The sequence below is a fragment of the Podarcis melisellensis genome (assembly GCF_964234715.1).
Source record: "Podarcis melisellensis genome assembly, chromosome: 14".
NCBI lineage: Eukaryota > Metazoa > Chordata > Lepidosauria > Squamata > Lacertidae > Podarcis > Podarcis melisellensis.
The window spans coordinates 34870907-34884319 of NC_138546.1; the positions used below are offsets into that span (position 1 = coordinate 34870907).

General features: G+C 44.0%; 1 protein-coding gene across 4 annotated transcripts in view; it reads left to right on the forward strand.

Annotated features, from left to right (window-relative positions):
- The first annotated feature begins 7794 nt into the window (after nt 1-7794).
- The window catches only part of ACAN (aggrecan), an 88179-nt gene continuing 82560 nt past the window's right edge, over nt 7795-13413 (forward strand). For all 4 annotated transcript variants that reach the window (XM_081888362.1, XM_081888360.1, XM_081888365.1 and 1 more), the window contains exon 1: nt 7795-8172. The gene's annotated coding sequence lies outside the window, so the exon portion shown is untranslated. The remainder of the gene's footprint in view (nt 8173-13413) is intronic.

Below are 13413 nucleotides of genomic sequence, written 5' to 3' on the forward strand. Positions count from 1 at the left end.
AACCCCTTAAACCACAGAACCTTTTTATATGCCACAACGGCCGCAAGAACCATGTTAGCACAAAACTGGAAAATGGAGGTAATACCTACTATAAGTGACTGGCAAGTCAAGATGATAAACTATGCTGAGCTAGCTAAAATAACAGGAAGATTAAGGGATCAGGTGAACAGAAATTTCATGACAATTGGAACAAATATTTGACGTATATAAGAACTAATTGTAGAACTTTGACAACACATGTGGGACTGGAATAACTCTAACAGCGAACAACTAATAAGTAAAGGAGATAAAATACCGGTACGTGATTCCAGAATTTATCTGATACTTACCAAAGGAGTGGAGGGGAGTCTAAGGCTCGGTGGAGCTTAAAACAACTATGTAATATATGTATGATTCATGGACTGGATATAACACATGTAATTTATGTATTATACTTTGTATTTGTTTATATGTATATATAATGATAAACCAATAAAAACTCATTTGGAAAAAAAAATAAACCACAGAACCTAGGGCTTGCCGATCAGAAGGTTGGCGGTTCGAATCCCTGCAACGAAGTGAGCTCCTGTTGCTCGGTTCCTGCTCCTGCCAACCTAGCAGTTTGAAAGCACATCAAAGTGCAAGTAGATAAATAGGTACCACCTCGGCGGGAAGGTAAACGGCGTTTCTGCGTGCTGCTCTGGTTTGCCAGAAGCAGCTTAGTCATGCTGGCCACATGACCCGGAAGCTGTACGCCGGCTCCCTCGGCCAATAAAGCGAGATGAGTGCTGCAACCCCAGAGTCAGCCACGACTGGACCTAATGGTCAGGGGTCCCTTTACCTTTACCTTTAACCCCTTACAATAGCCTTGCAAGATAAGTGGGAGCACAGGAAACAGGGGAAGCTGTCTTATATCATTGATCCATCTAGCTCAGGACTGCCTGCACTGACTGGCAGAGGTTCTCCAGGGTTTCAGATGGCAGTCTCTCTCCAAACCATACTTGGAGATTCCAGGGATCTTCTGCATGCCCTACCACTGAGCTGAGGCCTTTATTATTTCCTATACTGCAGATGGGAAGGACTGGGGCTGAAGCGAGCAGCATCATACTACTTGAAACAGTCATGGCTTCCCCTAAAGAATCCTGGGAGCTGTAGTTTGAGGCAGAGTGTTACTGGGAGACCTCTATTCCCCTCACAGAACTACAATTTCTAGAGCAGTTCAACAACCAATCCCTCTTCCCATGGAATTCTGGGAACTGTGAGGGGCCCTCCTAACAACTCTCAGTACCCTTAAGGGACTACAGTTCCCAGGATTCTTTGGGGGAAGCCATGGCAGTTTCAAGCGATGGGACATTGCATTAACTGGGACCTGAGAGAGTGTGTGGTTTGCCTCAGGCCACCTTGTGAGTTCACAACAGAGGCAATGCCTGAACCAAGGATCCGAACCAGAGTTCAGCAGCTTTGCTGCAGCAGTCACCAAGCTGTGTCTTGCTCCCCCCCCCCGACAGAACCTAATGAGTAACTGGAAAGATACAGAGAGAATATGAGGGACAGGGGGCTGGGAACAGCTTCTAAATAAACCCTGCTCTGTGTAAGCAAGGCCCATCCTTCCTGGAAGCCTCCGCTTTTATTTTTGCCAGGTGACGAATAAGCCACAATATTGGGGTAGTGGTAGAGAGGGAGGTGGGAGGCGGGGAGGGGAGAGGACTGTGGCTGTTTACAACTAACCTTGTAAGAGGTGCCCAGTCTACGCAAGGAGAAGGAGCCTCATTCAGAGCCAGCCGCTGCAGGTTAAATAGGTGCATTGTCCCGGGGGCAGCAGGCTTGGGCCAAAGCAAGGTTACCAACCTGAGGCTCCAAACTGCCAGGCAGCTAAAAGGGGAGGGATTCGGCCGCTCCCAAATATGTGCATGAAGCTGTCACTTGTGAAATGAAGAACAGGGAGAAATTTGGGTTTTGGGTTGGGCTCTTGCGATGCAAGGACCGAAGAAGAGCTGTGATGGATCAGGACAACGGCCCATTGCAGGAGGATCATCCTGCAGGACCCCAACTTCCAGCAGCCCCAGTCAACGCAGCCTATGCTCAGGGGTAGTGGAAGCTTCTAGAAGGAACCACGTTGGTTACCCGTGGTCCAGCTCAGCTAACAGTAGAGAAGCAGAGGCCAACCAGATGCCTTTAAGCTGCCCATCAGTAGGCATGAAGGCAATGGTCCTCCTGTGCCATTGCTACCCAGCACTGGTATTCCATAGTCATACTAGGAGGTTCCAAATAGCCATTGCTAGCCTTTTCTCCACGAATTTGTCTAACCATTCCCCTTTAAACCCATCTAAAATAGTGGTGGCCCTAACTACCTATTGTCAGTGAATTCCATGCATTATGCTGTTACAAAAGTTGGGTGACTCTTCTTCTCTCTGCCGAGTGGTAACAAGATTTCAGGGGTTTCCAGGCACTCATCCAGGGTCTGTATTCCTTTGGAGAATTGAGACACAGCAGAGACTGTTGTAGCTTTAAGAAATATGGTTTATTCACCTATTTACACCTTCATTCTGTATGGAGGGAGTCCAGATCTTACAGCATAGTCATTTCAAGAGGGGCTTTCCCCCCACAGCAATGCAGCTAGCCTTCAGCCAACCTGCCCAAGATGGATCCCAGTCATTCTCCTCCTCCTTCCTCTCCAAGGCAAAATATTCCTCTCAGTTGGCCCATTAACCCCATTAATACATTTGCTGCTCTTCACAAGGCCAGCCAGGTTGGTTTGCATAAACCAGCCCAGGGATTTCCTATCTGGCACAACTCTGCAGCTTGTAGTTTCATCCATATCCCAATTAATCAAATCCTACCATTTATTAATTTCTAGGGCTTTGCCCCCCCCGCCCCATATGATAACAATGCACTGACCCACAAGTTATTTTCAATTCGTGAAACTGTTCAGGTCTGCAGAATATTTGGAGGTCTGGGAATTGTGGCTCTGGGGGGAGGGTCTCCTAACAATTCCCAGCATCCTTAAAAAACTACTGTTAGAGTGGTACAAAAGTGCTTTAAATGTGTGGTGTGGACATGAGCCAAGTCTCTATCAAAATCCTGGCAGTTACAGTTCCCAGACTGTCTTCAAGGGTAGCCCTACACAAAGACCGTTTTAGTAATCTAAAGTAGCAGTAATCAGGGTGGGCATTAAGCTCAGATATGGCCAGGTGTTGGTTTTTTTTAGAAAAGGCAACAGCTGAAGCACCAGCTGGCACTGAATAAAAGCCCTGCTGCTGCCACTTGGACATCTGGTACCAATGCTGATTTCAGGAGTAACTCCTTCCTTCCCCTCCCCAAACTTGTGAATGTGATCTTTGAGGGGAATGCAATTCAACAGAGAACAGATTGTATATGGGCACTCAGATCAACAGAACCCCAGCCAAGAGCATTTCACTGGCTGGACAGGGGTGGGTGAATCTGTCAATTTCGGCTTCTGTCCATTTCTCATTCCTAAATTCCTCTCTCTAAATTTCTGCATCAGTTTGCAGCAGATGTTTTCTAAAGCCCTCGTGAAAATTTGTCAGCATTTTAGTGCAAATTTCTCCGAACCTATCCGTCTTTCTATGCAGTTGGACCCATGTTTGCAAGCAGTTTCTTCCAATACAATGCATTTTTATACGTTGTTTTCATTAATATATGCATTTTATTTTAAAAAAATTCATTAGTTGGCTGGAGAACCACCTCACAACATTTACAGAAGTGAGAATTTCAAAGGATGGCTTTCCTACAGTTCGCATATTGTTTCAGAAAATGCAAATTAGATAGGTTTGCATTAAAATATGAACTGTACCAAATTTTTCCTCTATCCCGTTGGTTGAATTAAGTTGCTGTTTGTTTGCCCCTATCCACTCCTCCAGCAATAATGCCAAACGCTGACTCCTTATCTTCTTCAGCACCTCCCTATGATGTGCTCTATGTGGGGCTGCCCTTGATCCAGAAGTTGCAATTAGTGCAGAATGCTGCAGCATGATTGCTGGCCGGAGAGAGACCTGTCAGCATATGACACATCTGCTCAGAGACCTGCACTGGTTGCCATTTTGCTACTGGTGGAAATTAAAGGTGTTAGCATATAAAGTACGTAGCGGCTTGGGACTAGTTTACTTGCGAGATCTCCTTACCTCATAATATTCCCACCTGGTAGAGAATGAGACTATTAATCTCAGGACTGTGGCTTCGAACATCATGTTGGTATGTTGGTCTCTTCCAACTCTATGATTCTATGATCTGTGGAACTGCCACATAACACTCGGTGAGCGTTTGTAAGGAATCAATCTTTTAGGTTGGCCATAGCCCCACTCTAAAAAACCCTGCCTCTTGACTTAAGGCAGTCTCCTTCACGGTACAGTGGTACCTCAGGTTAAGTACCTAATTCGTTCCGGAGGTCTGTACTTAACCTGAAACTGTTCTTAACCTGAAGCACCACTTTAGCTAATGGGGCCTCCTACTGCCGCCGCACCACCAGAGCACAATTTCTGTTCTCATCCTGGAGCAAAGTTCTTAACCCGAGGTAATATTTCTGGGTTAGCGGAGTCTGTAACCCGAAGCGTATGTAACCTGAAGCATATGTAACCCGAGGTATCACTGTACTGTTTTTATTGAGTGCTTTTGTTTAGAAAAGCCTATCCAGACATGTAGAATATTGATGAGTTTTTATTTGGTTTCTTAGCTCACTGATGATTTTAAATATGTTTTGAATGTGTTTAATATTTGCTTTTCACCGATAATTTTATTGTTTCCTTCCTTTGGTAAAGCACCTAGAGGTTTCATGACAATCAAGTGGTATATAAACCTTGCGAATTAAATCAACGGGATCTGAAAATCAAAACAAGAGGGAAGAGCTGAGTGTCAACAAACTGCTAATGTCTCTTCAGCACAAATTATACTTTGCATCCAGAAAGTTCAGCCCTCGACATCTTCAGTGAAAGGGGTCAGGTAGCATGTGAAAGACCCTCTGTCTGAGACCCTTGAGAGCTGCTGTGAATCATCATAGTCAATACTGGTCTAGACAGAGAAATACTCTAACCTGCTTTAAGGCAGCTTTCCCCCATGTCTCTGTATTGAAACTCTGCAGTTCTTGGTGGCTCTGTTTTACAATATTTTTATTTTCTGTTTTACAATTTAAAATACTCATTTTACATCCTTAAGATATCAGTGACTTCCCTTCTCTTTCCATGGTTCATTTTACATATAATAAATCCCTGCATATTTAACAAAAACTATACCGGCGGGAAGGTAAACGGTGTTTCCGTGCGCTGCTCTAGTTCACCAGAAGTGGCTTAGTCATGCTGGCCACATGACCCAGAAGCTGTACGCCGGCTCCCTTGGCCGATAAAGCGTGATGACTGCCACAACGACTGGACCTAATGGTCAGGGGTCCCTTTACCTTTTTATACCATTCAGTATTCCATTATTACATCCCTCAAAACTTGTTTACACTGTTGTATTTATCTTAATGCTGCCAGCGTTTTCAGCTGTACACAATTATTTCCCATAAATTCAATGAATGTTTTGCAATCTTCTTTAAATGTGTGCTCTTCTTGTTCTCTTATTCTGTATGTTAAGTCTGCAAGCTGTGCATATTCTGTCAACTTAAATTGCCATTCTTCTTTGGTTGGGACCTCGCTCGTTTTCTAGTTTTGGGCTAACGAAACATTGGCCACAGTAGCAGCCCATAACCTTTTTTGACACCTGGGAATTTCAGTCTGAATTATCCCCAACAGAAAGGACTCTGGTTTTTTTGGGGGGGGATTACTTTTTAACGCTTTTTTCAATTCATTATGGATCATTTCCCAATACTCTTTTACCCTTTTACAAGTCCACCACATATGAAAAAAAGTGCACATTTAACTACTTAAAACACACCAACATATGTATTTCAACTGAAATGAACAGTGGTCCTTCCAGTTGCTTCTCACTGAAGCATTTGTTGCCACTTTTCCGTCCATCACAAGTATGGCGCTTCCAACCATATTCATTCATTGATTAATTTGTTTTAGAAAATAGTAACTGCAAAGGTATAGAACAGGGATAGTACTCTTTATCTGCCCCTCAGAACTCTCCCCAGGCCACAGCCCTCACTGGCCCTGCCTCACACACGCCCCCAAATGTTTTTGCCTGGCTGGAATGTGTCCTTGAACTCTAATAAAGAACATTGATAAATAAATATATTGTTACAAAAGTCATGCTTTTTAGGGGTTCCAGGCACTCATCCAGGATCTGTGTTCTTTTGGAGAACTGAGACGTGGCAGAGACTGTCATAGCTTTTAGAAATATGGTTTGTTCATCTATTTACACCTTCAGTCTGCATGGAGGGGGTCCAGATCTTACGGCATGGTCATTTCAAGAGGGGCTTGCACCCCACGGCAGTGCAGCCCTGGAGTCCAAGCCATCTCTCCCAGCCAGCCTTCAGCCAACCTGCCCAAGATGGACCCCAGTCTCTCTTCTTCCTTCTTCTTTCCAGAACACCCTGCTAAAAGCTCTCTTTTCCTGTCGCCTCACACCCAGTTACCCTGGCACCCCACTCATCTCAGGGCAAGGGGTGTGGGCGAAGACAGTTCCCTTGCATTGCCAGTGACCAGGTGGTTTTGCATAGGCTGGCTCAAGAATTCCCCTGTGGCTTGTATTTCCCCCTTCCCACATCCCAAATAATCAAAATCCTACCACTTATTAATTTCTAGGGTTTCAGGGGAAGTCCCCGCTCACAAATCCATCACAATATACATGGCACTAATTCTTCTTGCTACATCTTCCTAGCAAGGTACCATTTCCCCCTAAGTTCTGTTCAGGACCAGCACACGACAGGACAAACTGAATGGTAACCTCAGCAGAAGTACCCATGGGCTGCTTGGCAAGTGTCTTCCCACTGGAGAGGCAGGGTGGTGTAGTGGTGAGAGTGTCAGACTAGGACCTGGAAGACCGGGGTTCAAATCCCCACTCTGCCATGAAGGTCACTGAATGACCTTGAACCAGGTCACAGCCTCTCAGACTAATCTACCTCACAGGTTATTGTGGGGATTAAATGGAGGCGGGGATAGAACCATTTAAGCCACCTTGAACTCCTTGTGGGGAGGGAGGGAGGTGAAGTATAAATGCAATAAATGAATACTAATTAATATTCTGTCTCTGTGTAGCCGGATGCCTGCCAATTGCGCCCTAACTGGAATCCTCCGAACTTTCCTCTCTTCTGCCTGCCTTGCATGTTTTGGGTGACCCCCTACGGAAGATGCTCCAAATATTTATCCTGACAGCTCCCTTAGCCAGCCTGCAGCATTATTGACTGCATTGCAGGCACCCTCTCCCTCATTTTCACCCACTCGTCTTGCTGAGAGATTTTAATTAGATATATCTCGATTCTCTCTCCCCCTCCATCCCCATTTTTGCACAAGTCCTGTTTCTCTCTTCAACCCCATTCCTTATATTCTTCCTTACTTTCAACCACTTGTGGTACATAGTTTGGCTGCTCTCTCCCTCCCTCCAAACAGTTGTTTTGTTTTTTTAAAAAATAAAATAAAACCCCCAATTCCCTGTTCTCCCTACTCAGGACTTTGGTCATCCTTTCTCTTTCTTCTGCCCCCCCTCCCACCCCCCCCCCAAAGAGGTTTGGCTTCTCTTTTCTCTCTTACAGCCCTCCTTTTGCTGCCTCCCACCACCCTCCTCTTCCCCACCCAAGCTCCTGTCATATTTTTCCTGGATTCCTGCCTACCTTGACTCAAACTTTTCATAGGAGGATTCAGTGCCTTTAGCAATCTGCCAGCTATAGCAAGAGGTATCTAAGGAGGGACAGGAGGAGCCTGGAAGTCTCTTTTCACAGCCAGTAGCAGCTCAACGTGGGCTGTTGCTTAAAATCTCTCACCCCCACCCCTTCGCTCTTTTGATTTTTTTCCCCCTTCCAAAAAATCAACCTTGCTGCTGCTGCTGCTGCTTTCGCTGCCACTGCATGAAAGGAACCTGACGTACCAATAATTTTGATTTCTTCTTGGGAGGTTAATAAACCAGGGAGGGGGGAAAGATCTGTCCACAAAACAAAAGCAGGAAATCTCATCTGGAGGCTGTGAAGGGGATCTACAAGGGATCGCCGGACGTTGTAACCTCTTTCTTAACACACAAGAATCCTTATTGCTCTGTTAGGTGTATGGGACTTAAATTCTTGAAGCACTGAATTTGTTGAAGGTAAGCAGGAGCAATTTATTTTCCCTTTTTTTTTGCTGTTAAGTATTTTATTTTTAACCAAGGTGGGATGGGGTTGGATGATTCCCCCAAGAATCCAGAGGCAGTGGTACCTTTGAATGGCATATGTTTGGAGCATTGAACAGGGTTGAAGCTTTCATGCCATGCTTGTAGAATTCCTGGAGGGCTCTTTCTGACCGCATCCCTGGCCAGATGAGCTGTCAGTCTGATTCAATGGATTATGTATGTGCAGGAATGCAAGAATATGGGGTGGTTTCGACACCCAACTTCTTGTAAAAAGTTGCACCCCAGAAAAGTTTGCTCATGTCAGAGAAGAGTGTGCATGTGCGATGCCCACTGTTGCCAAGCAACCAAGAAAGAGATCAGACTCTTCCAGCAACTCAGTCTGTTGAAATTTCAAGGAAATAGATCTATAGTCCGAAGAAGGGCATTGCCTAGTCTGCTTGGTAAAACAGTAATAATAACAGACTCTGCTTATAATGAAAGAATAGCTGGTGCAGAAGATGTAGAGTAGGGTTAGGAGTCAACCGCCCAGCCCTCTCCCCAGTTATGCCAACTGAATACAGACGGCACTTTAGTGGAAAATTTATCCTGCAAGCCTCTTGTTTTCCATCAGAAAAAGTTTCTGTCATTGTCCCTCCCTACCCCACCACAGACATATATAATCTTATTTTTATTTATACCATGCCATGATCATACTTACAGCACCTTGTAGAGTTACATGGAATAGCAGCATAGATGGGTCCCTGCCTGCAAGGAGCTTACAATCCACATAAATCAGAATGAGGGGGAAATGAGGAGAGAATGAATGCTGACAAATGTAATCTGAAATCCATTCATAAAGCAGGATTCAACTATTTGCTTTCAATTGTGAAACAACAGCATTTGTACATCTCCATTTTTTCAAATCTTCAGCTTGCCTCAGGAAATTTGCTTCCGTGGCTTTGGTTAAATTCAGTGAGAACAAATTGTATCCAGTCTATTTTTGCTCTGTGTTAGTTCATTCAGATGTGTTCATTCATAAATCTGTTCTCTCCTGCCTCCTCATCATTCTGTAATTTTTATTTTTTTAAAAACAGCAATACAGAAACAAATCTGCATTTTGTATGCATTTTACTCTAAAAATGCATTTCTTGTATATGTTTTATTTCCAAAAAGCACTTTATATACAGCATGGAATTATTATTTTTTTTGGGGGGGGGGGGTTGAGCCGAGAATTGTATAACAAAATTCAGAGAAATGTGAAAAGCAAATGACAACTATATTCTAATATGCCTATTAGTTTAGGAAGTCCACATCAGAACAGTTTGCTTAAAAATGTAGCCCAAGTTAAAGCGTCAAGCATTTGTATATGGAATAGCAGTGCACAATGACTATGGGGTGAATTTACCATAGCTCGGCCTAAATTTAGAACTGGGTTGCAATCCTAACCATATCTACACAAGAGGAGGAAATCCTATTGAAATCAATGGGGTTTACTCCCCGTTTAAGTGGGTTTAGGATTACAGCCTCAGTTTATCACGTAGGCACTTCTCACTCTTTCTTCCATGGAGTTCTGAGTGGCGCGCATGGACTCTTCCTAATTTTTCCTCACAACAACTCTGCGAGGTAGGCCACCCTGAGAGATAGGGATTGGCCCATTGTCATCAAGTGAGTTTTGTGGCTCAAAGCCCATGTCCTCAGCCCACTTCCCAAGCCCACACTGCCTGCCTTGGTCAGTCGTGACTCATAAAGCAAAGCACTGATACCAAACAGCAAAATTATAGATTCGCTAATAATGTATTTGCAAACTGTTCTGCAAAACTGGAAATTACAGAGCTCACCGCCGTTGAGCAAGATTCAAAAATCGCTATGCTGCAAAACCAAGAATTATCGGATGTGTTTGTACTTTGATGTCACCTCCTGGTATAATCTGTCTGTGACTTCCATTATATGTGAGGGTGATTGTGTAGTTAAAGAGGCTGTAATTACCATAGGATTGTGTGGCTGGTGAGCTCAACACTAGTACAAATGATGGATGAATGGCTGCAGGAAAGGAGGGGGGAGTATGTTTGTCCTACATTCTAAAATAAAACTTTTTTAAAAAAAAAATCAATAGACTTGGGCAGCTAACAGCGATTTGTTGCTGTTGAAATATGGTTTGTTGCAAGGTCTACAGTGACTTGGCATTCTTTTAAAGTCCAGGGATCTGCTTAGAATCTCTAAATACCCGCCTTCCTTTTGAATGAATGCACAGAAAGTGCAATTTTTCCAAGCAGCGGTTTCACGTTGAAAAGAAAGTGTCGTTTCTACATGGAGACGGCTTTTTTTCCTTCTTCTTTCAACCCCTTCATTACTCATGGAAGTTTGCATTTTCAACCTGATGCCAAAACCTCACATTTTCCCCCTACCCTATCCAGTTAGAAAGTTTCTTTTCTCTATGGCTCTATTAGTCTTATTTATTTTTTTTAAAAAAACTTCTTAGACTTCTTCCAACAGCGGTAACACTCAGAAGGAACATAATCTGTTTTTTTTTTAACGGTTAAAGCAAATTGCTCACTTCTACAAGTCAGTCCAAATTGACTGTGTAAATCGTAAAGACGAGCAGGAAAAGTTATCAGGTGCTTTTAAAAAAGCAATCGTTAAATCCATCAGCATTGCCCACTAGTGCTTTGAAGTGATTATTGGGAGGGTAACAACAATTTAGCCAAATGGTGTTATTTACTAAGAAATTGTATATCACTGGAATGAGGAGGAAGCATAGAGAGATCCCTTAAGGTCTTTGGCCCCTGTGCATATAGATTGAATTTCCCCTTCCCACTTTCAGGTTTGTCTTAATAGATAGGAGGCAACTGTGTGGCAGTAGAGGCAGGTCCCACTGCTATCTCAACATTGTCCCCAAATGCCTGGGAGAAAATGCACTGAAGAACCTTGAGGAACCTGTAAAATGAACAAACACAGTTACCTTTCTAGGAGTATACAATAGCCATGTGTATCTATGGGAGAAAAGTCATAGTCTGTGCTAATAAATATCATTGGGATGCACTTAAGAAGAGGGCCAGTGTGGCGCAGTGGTTAGAGTGCCAGACTAGAACCTGGAAAACTAGAGTTCAGATCCTTCCTCAGACATGAAGCTCGCTGGGTGACCTTGGGCCAGTCACTGTCTCTCAGCCTAAAGTACCTTACAGGATTAAACAGTGGTAGGAGGACTATATACCCTCCTTAATTGAAGACTTAAATTTTGATCTGCTGCTTCAGTGACCATAATGCCTTGGGAGGAAGTGGACAGGTTTTGCACCAGCCCTGAAACAGCAATGAAAAAGAAACTTACCAGTGTCACTGAGGTAGGATATTGTTTGTTGCGTCCTTACTACAGAGGACAAGCATAAGTTGTGAGTCTTTTGACTGGCTCTTCTGAAAGTTGTCCATGAGACCAAAGAAGAAGAAGAAGTCATGGGTCATGTATATGGGGCCTAAACTTTATTTCACAAAGAGACTGGATGTGTACAAAATAAGGATTTAGTTTTTGGCCTTGTTGGGTCACACAACCCAGCCAATACGCAGCACCGGATTCTTAAAGAAATATGAATAGTTTTTGTTACATACAAGAACATGTAGACACTGGGGTTGAGGGGGTGGGACAGGTAAGTAAAAGAAGGCTTATTCACACCTCCATTTGCCCTGCCATTTCCCCCCAGGAACACTTATGGTATAGCACCGAATCAGAACAAATGGCAATCCATTTTTCAACAGATTGCTGTTTGTTCTGATTTAGCGCTAAAAAGTGTGTTTTCTGGGGGGAAAGCAGCACAGCAAAGGCAAAACCACTCAGACCTTTGCTTAGAAAGCACAGGAAAAGCAGAAAAGCACCCAGACCTGTGCTTTCTAGGCAGGAGACAAGTGGAAGTATGGGCAAGCCCAAAGAAATGGTAATATAGTCGTGGAAATAACAATAAACCAGTGTACCAAATTTCACCTTTGCTTCATTGAAGCATCAGATTCTGGTGAAAACAGTGCATTGAGGACTTTGCAATGGCCCTGCCAGATCTCTTCCTACTCCTTCCCCTGGTTTTTCTAATTTTCCAAATTTCCAATCTCCTAATTTATATTGGCTCCTCCCACATTTTGCCCTTGCTCTGCCCCCAGATGCAACAATCCTTCAGGCTCTGAGCCGAGACCTTTGCCTTGGCTTTTCCCTTCCTGGATCCACCCACTAGATCCACCCCTTGGTCTCCCCTCAAGACCCACCCCCCTCACTGCCCCTGCTTTGCACCCTCCTTGAGTGTTTTACACCTTGGTGAAATGTATCCTTGAAATCTAATAATGTTTCTTGCCTAGGCAGAGGATAGAGACAGGCAGTCCTTTTTTCTGGTGGTACGCAACAATATGCAGTAGTATCATCTGGGGTGGGGAGAGGGAAGGAGGTGGGAGGGCTCTCAGACCCCATCAGAGCATGATGCCTCTGGCCTAGTGTCTACCTCTGGCATGTGCCCCCCAGAAGGTTGCACACATGGTAACGTGGCCCTCAGGCTGAAAAAGGATCTCTGTTGCTGCCTTACAGAGACTTCTGGGAGATGTAGAAGAGCAGGAGTATCTATAAGAGAATACACATTAGATCAAAACCTAAGCCCACTCTTACATTATTATTTTTCTAAAATGCATATTTATATAAATGAACTAGATCCTTAAAATCCTATTTAATCTGGACTTTAAATCTGGAGGGTCACCAAACAGCTCATGCACTTAATAGCCGTCTTCTCTGGAGAAGGTTTGACATAGAAGTGTAGCCTCTGCTTCCCCTACTCCTTGCTCCTGTTGTCACTGGATGCTTTAGCAGTTGTGGTTGAATCAGAATTATGATGAGGAACCTTTGCATCTCCATACATACTCAAGCTGGTACCCGAGGTGGGACCTTTTGCAGATGTTCAACATTTCTAATTACAATGAATCCCATTTTCAGGGTTCATATGCTCAAAGGAAGCATGCGATCTGCTCCTAAGAGTCACACGGTGCTCATGTCTACAGGTTGGCTGAAATTTATCACCTGAAATAGTGCTAGCAATGTTGACCAGGTGCGGGGCACCTGAACTACATCTCCTATTGAACCTAGCAAGCATGGTCAATGGCCAGTGGAGATAGGAGTTGTAGTTCACCAATGTCTGAAGTGCCAATGGTTCCCCAGAATGGAAGCAGGCCAACAACTCTGATGCTGTGTCCTTTAGCCCTTTAGCTCTTTGTTTTGCA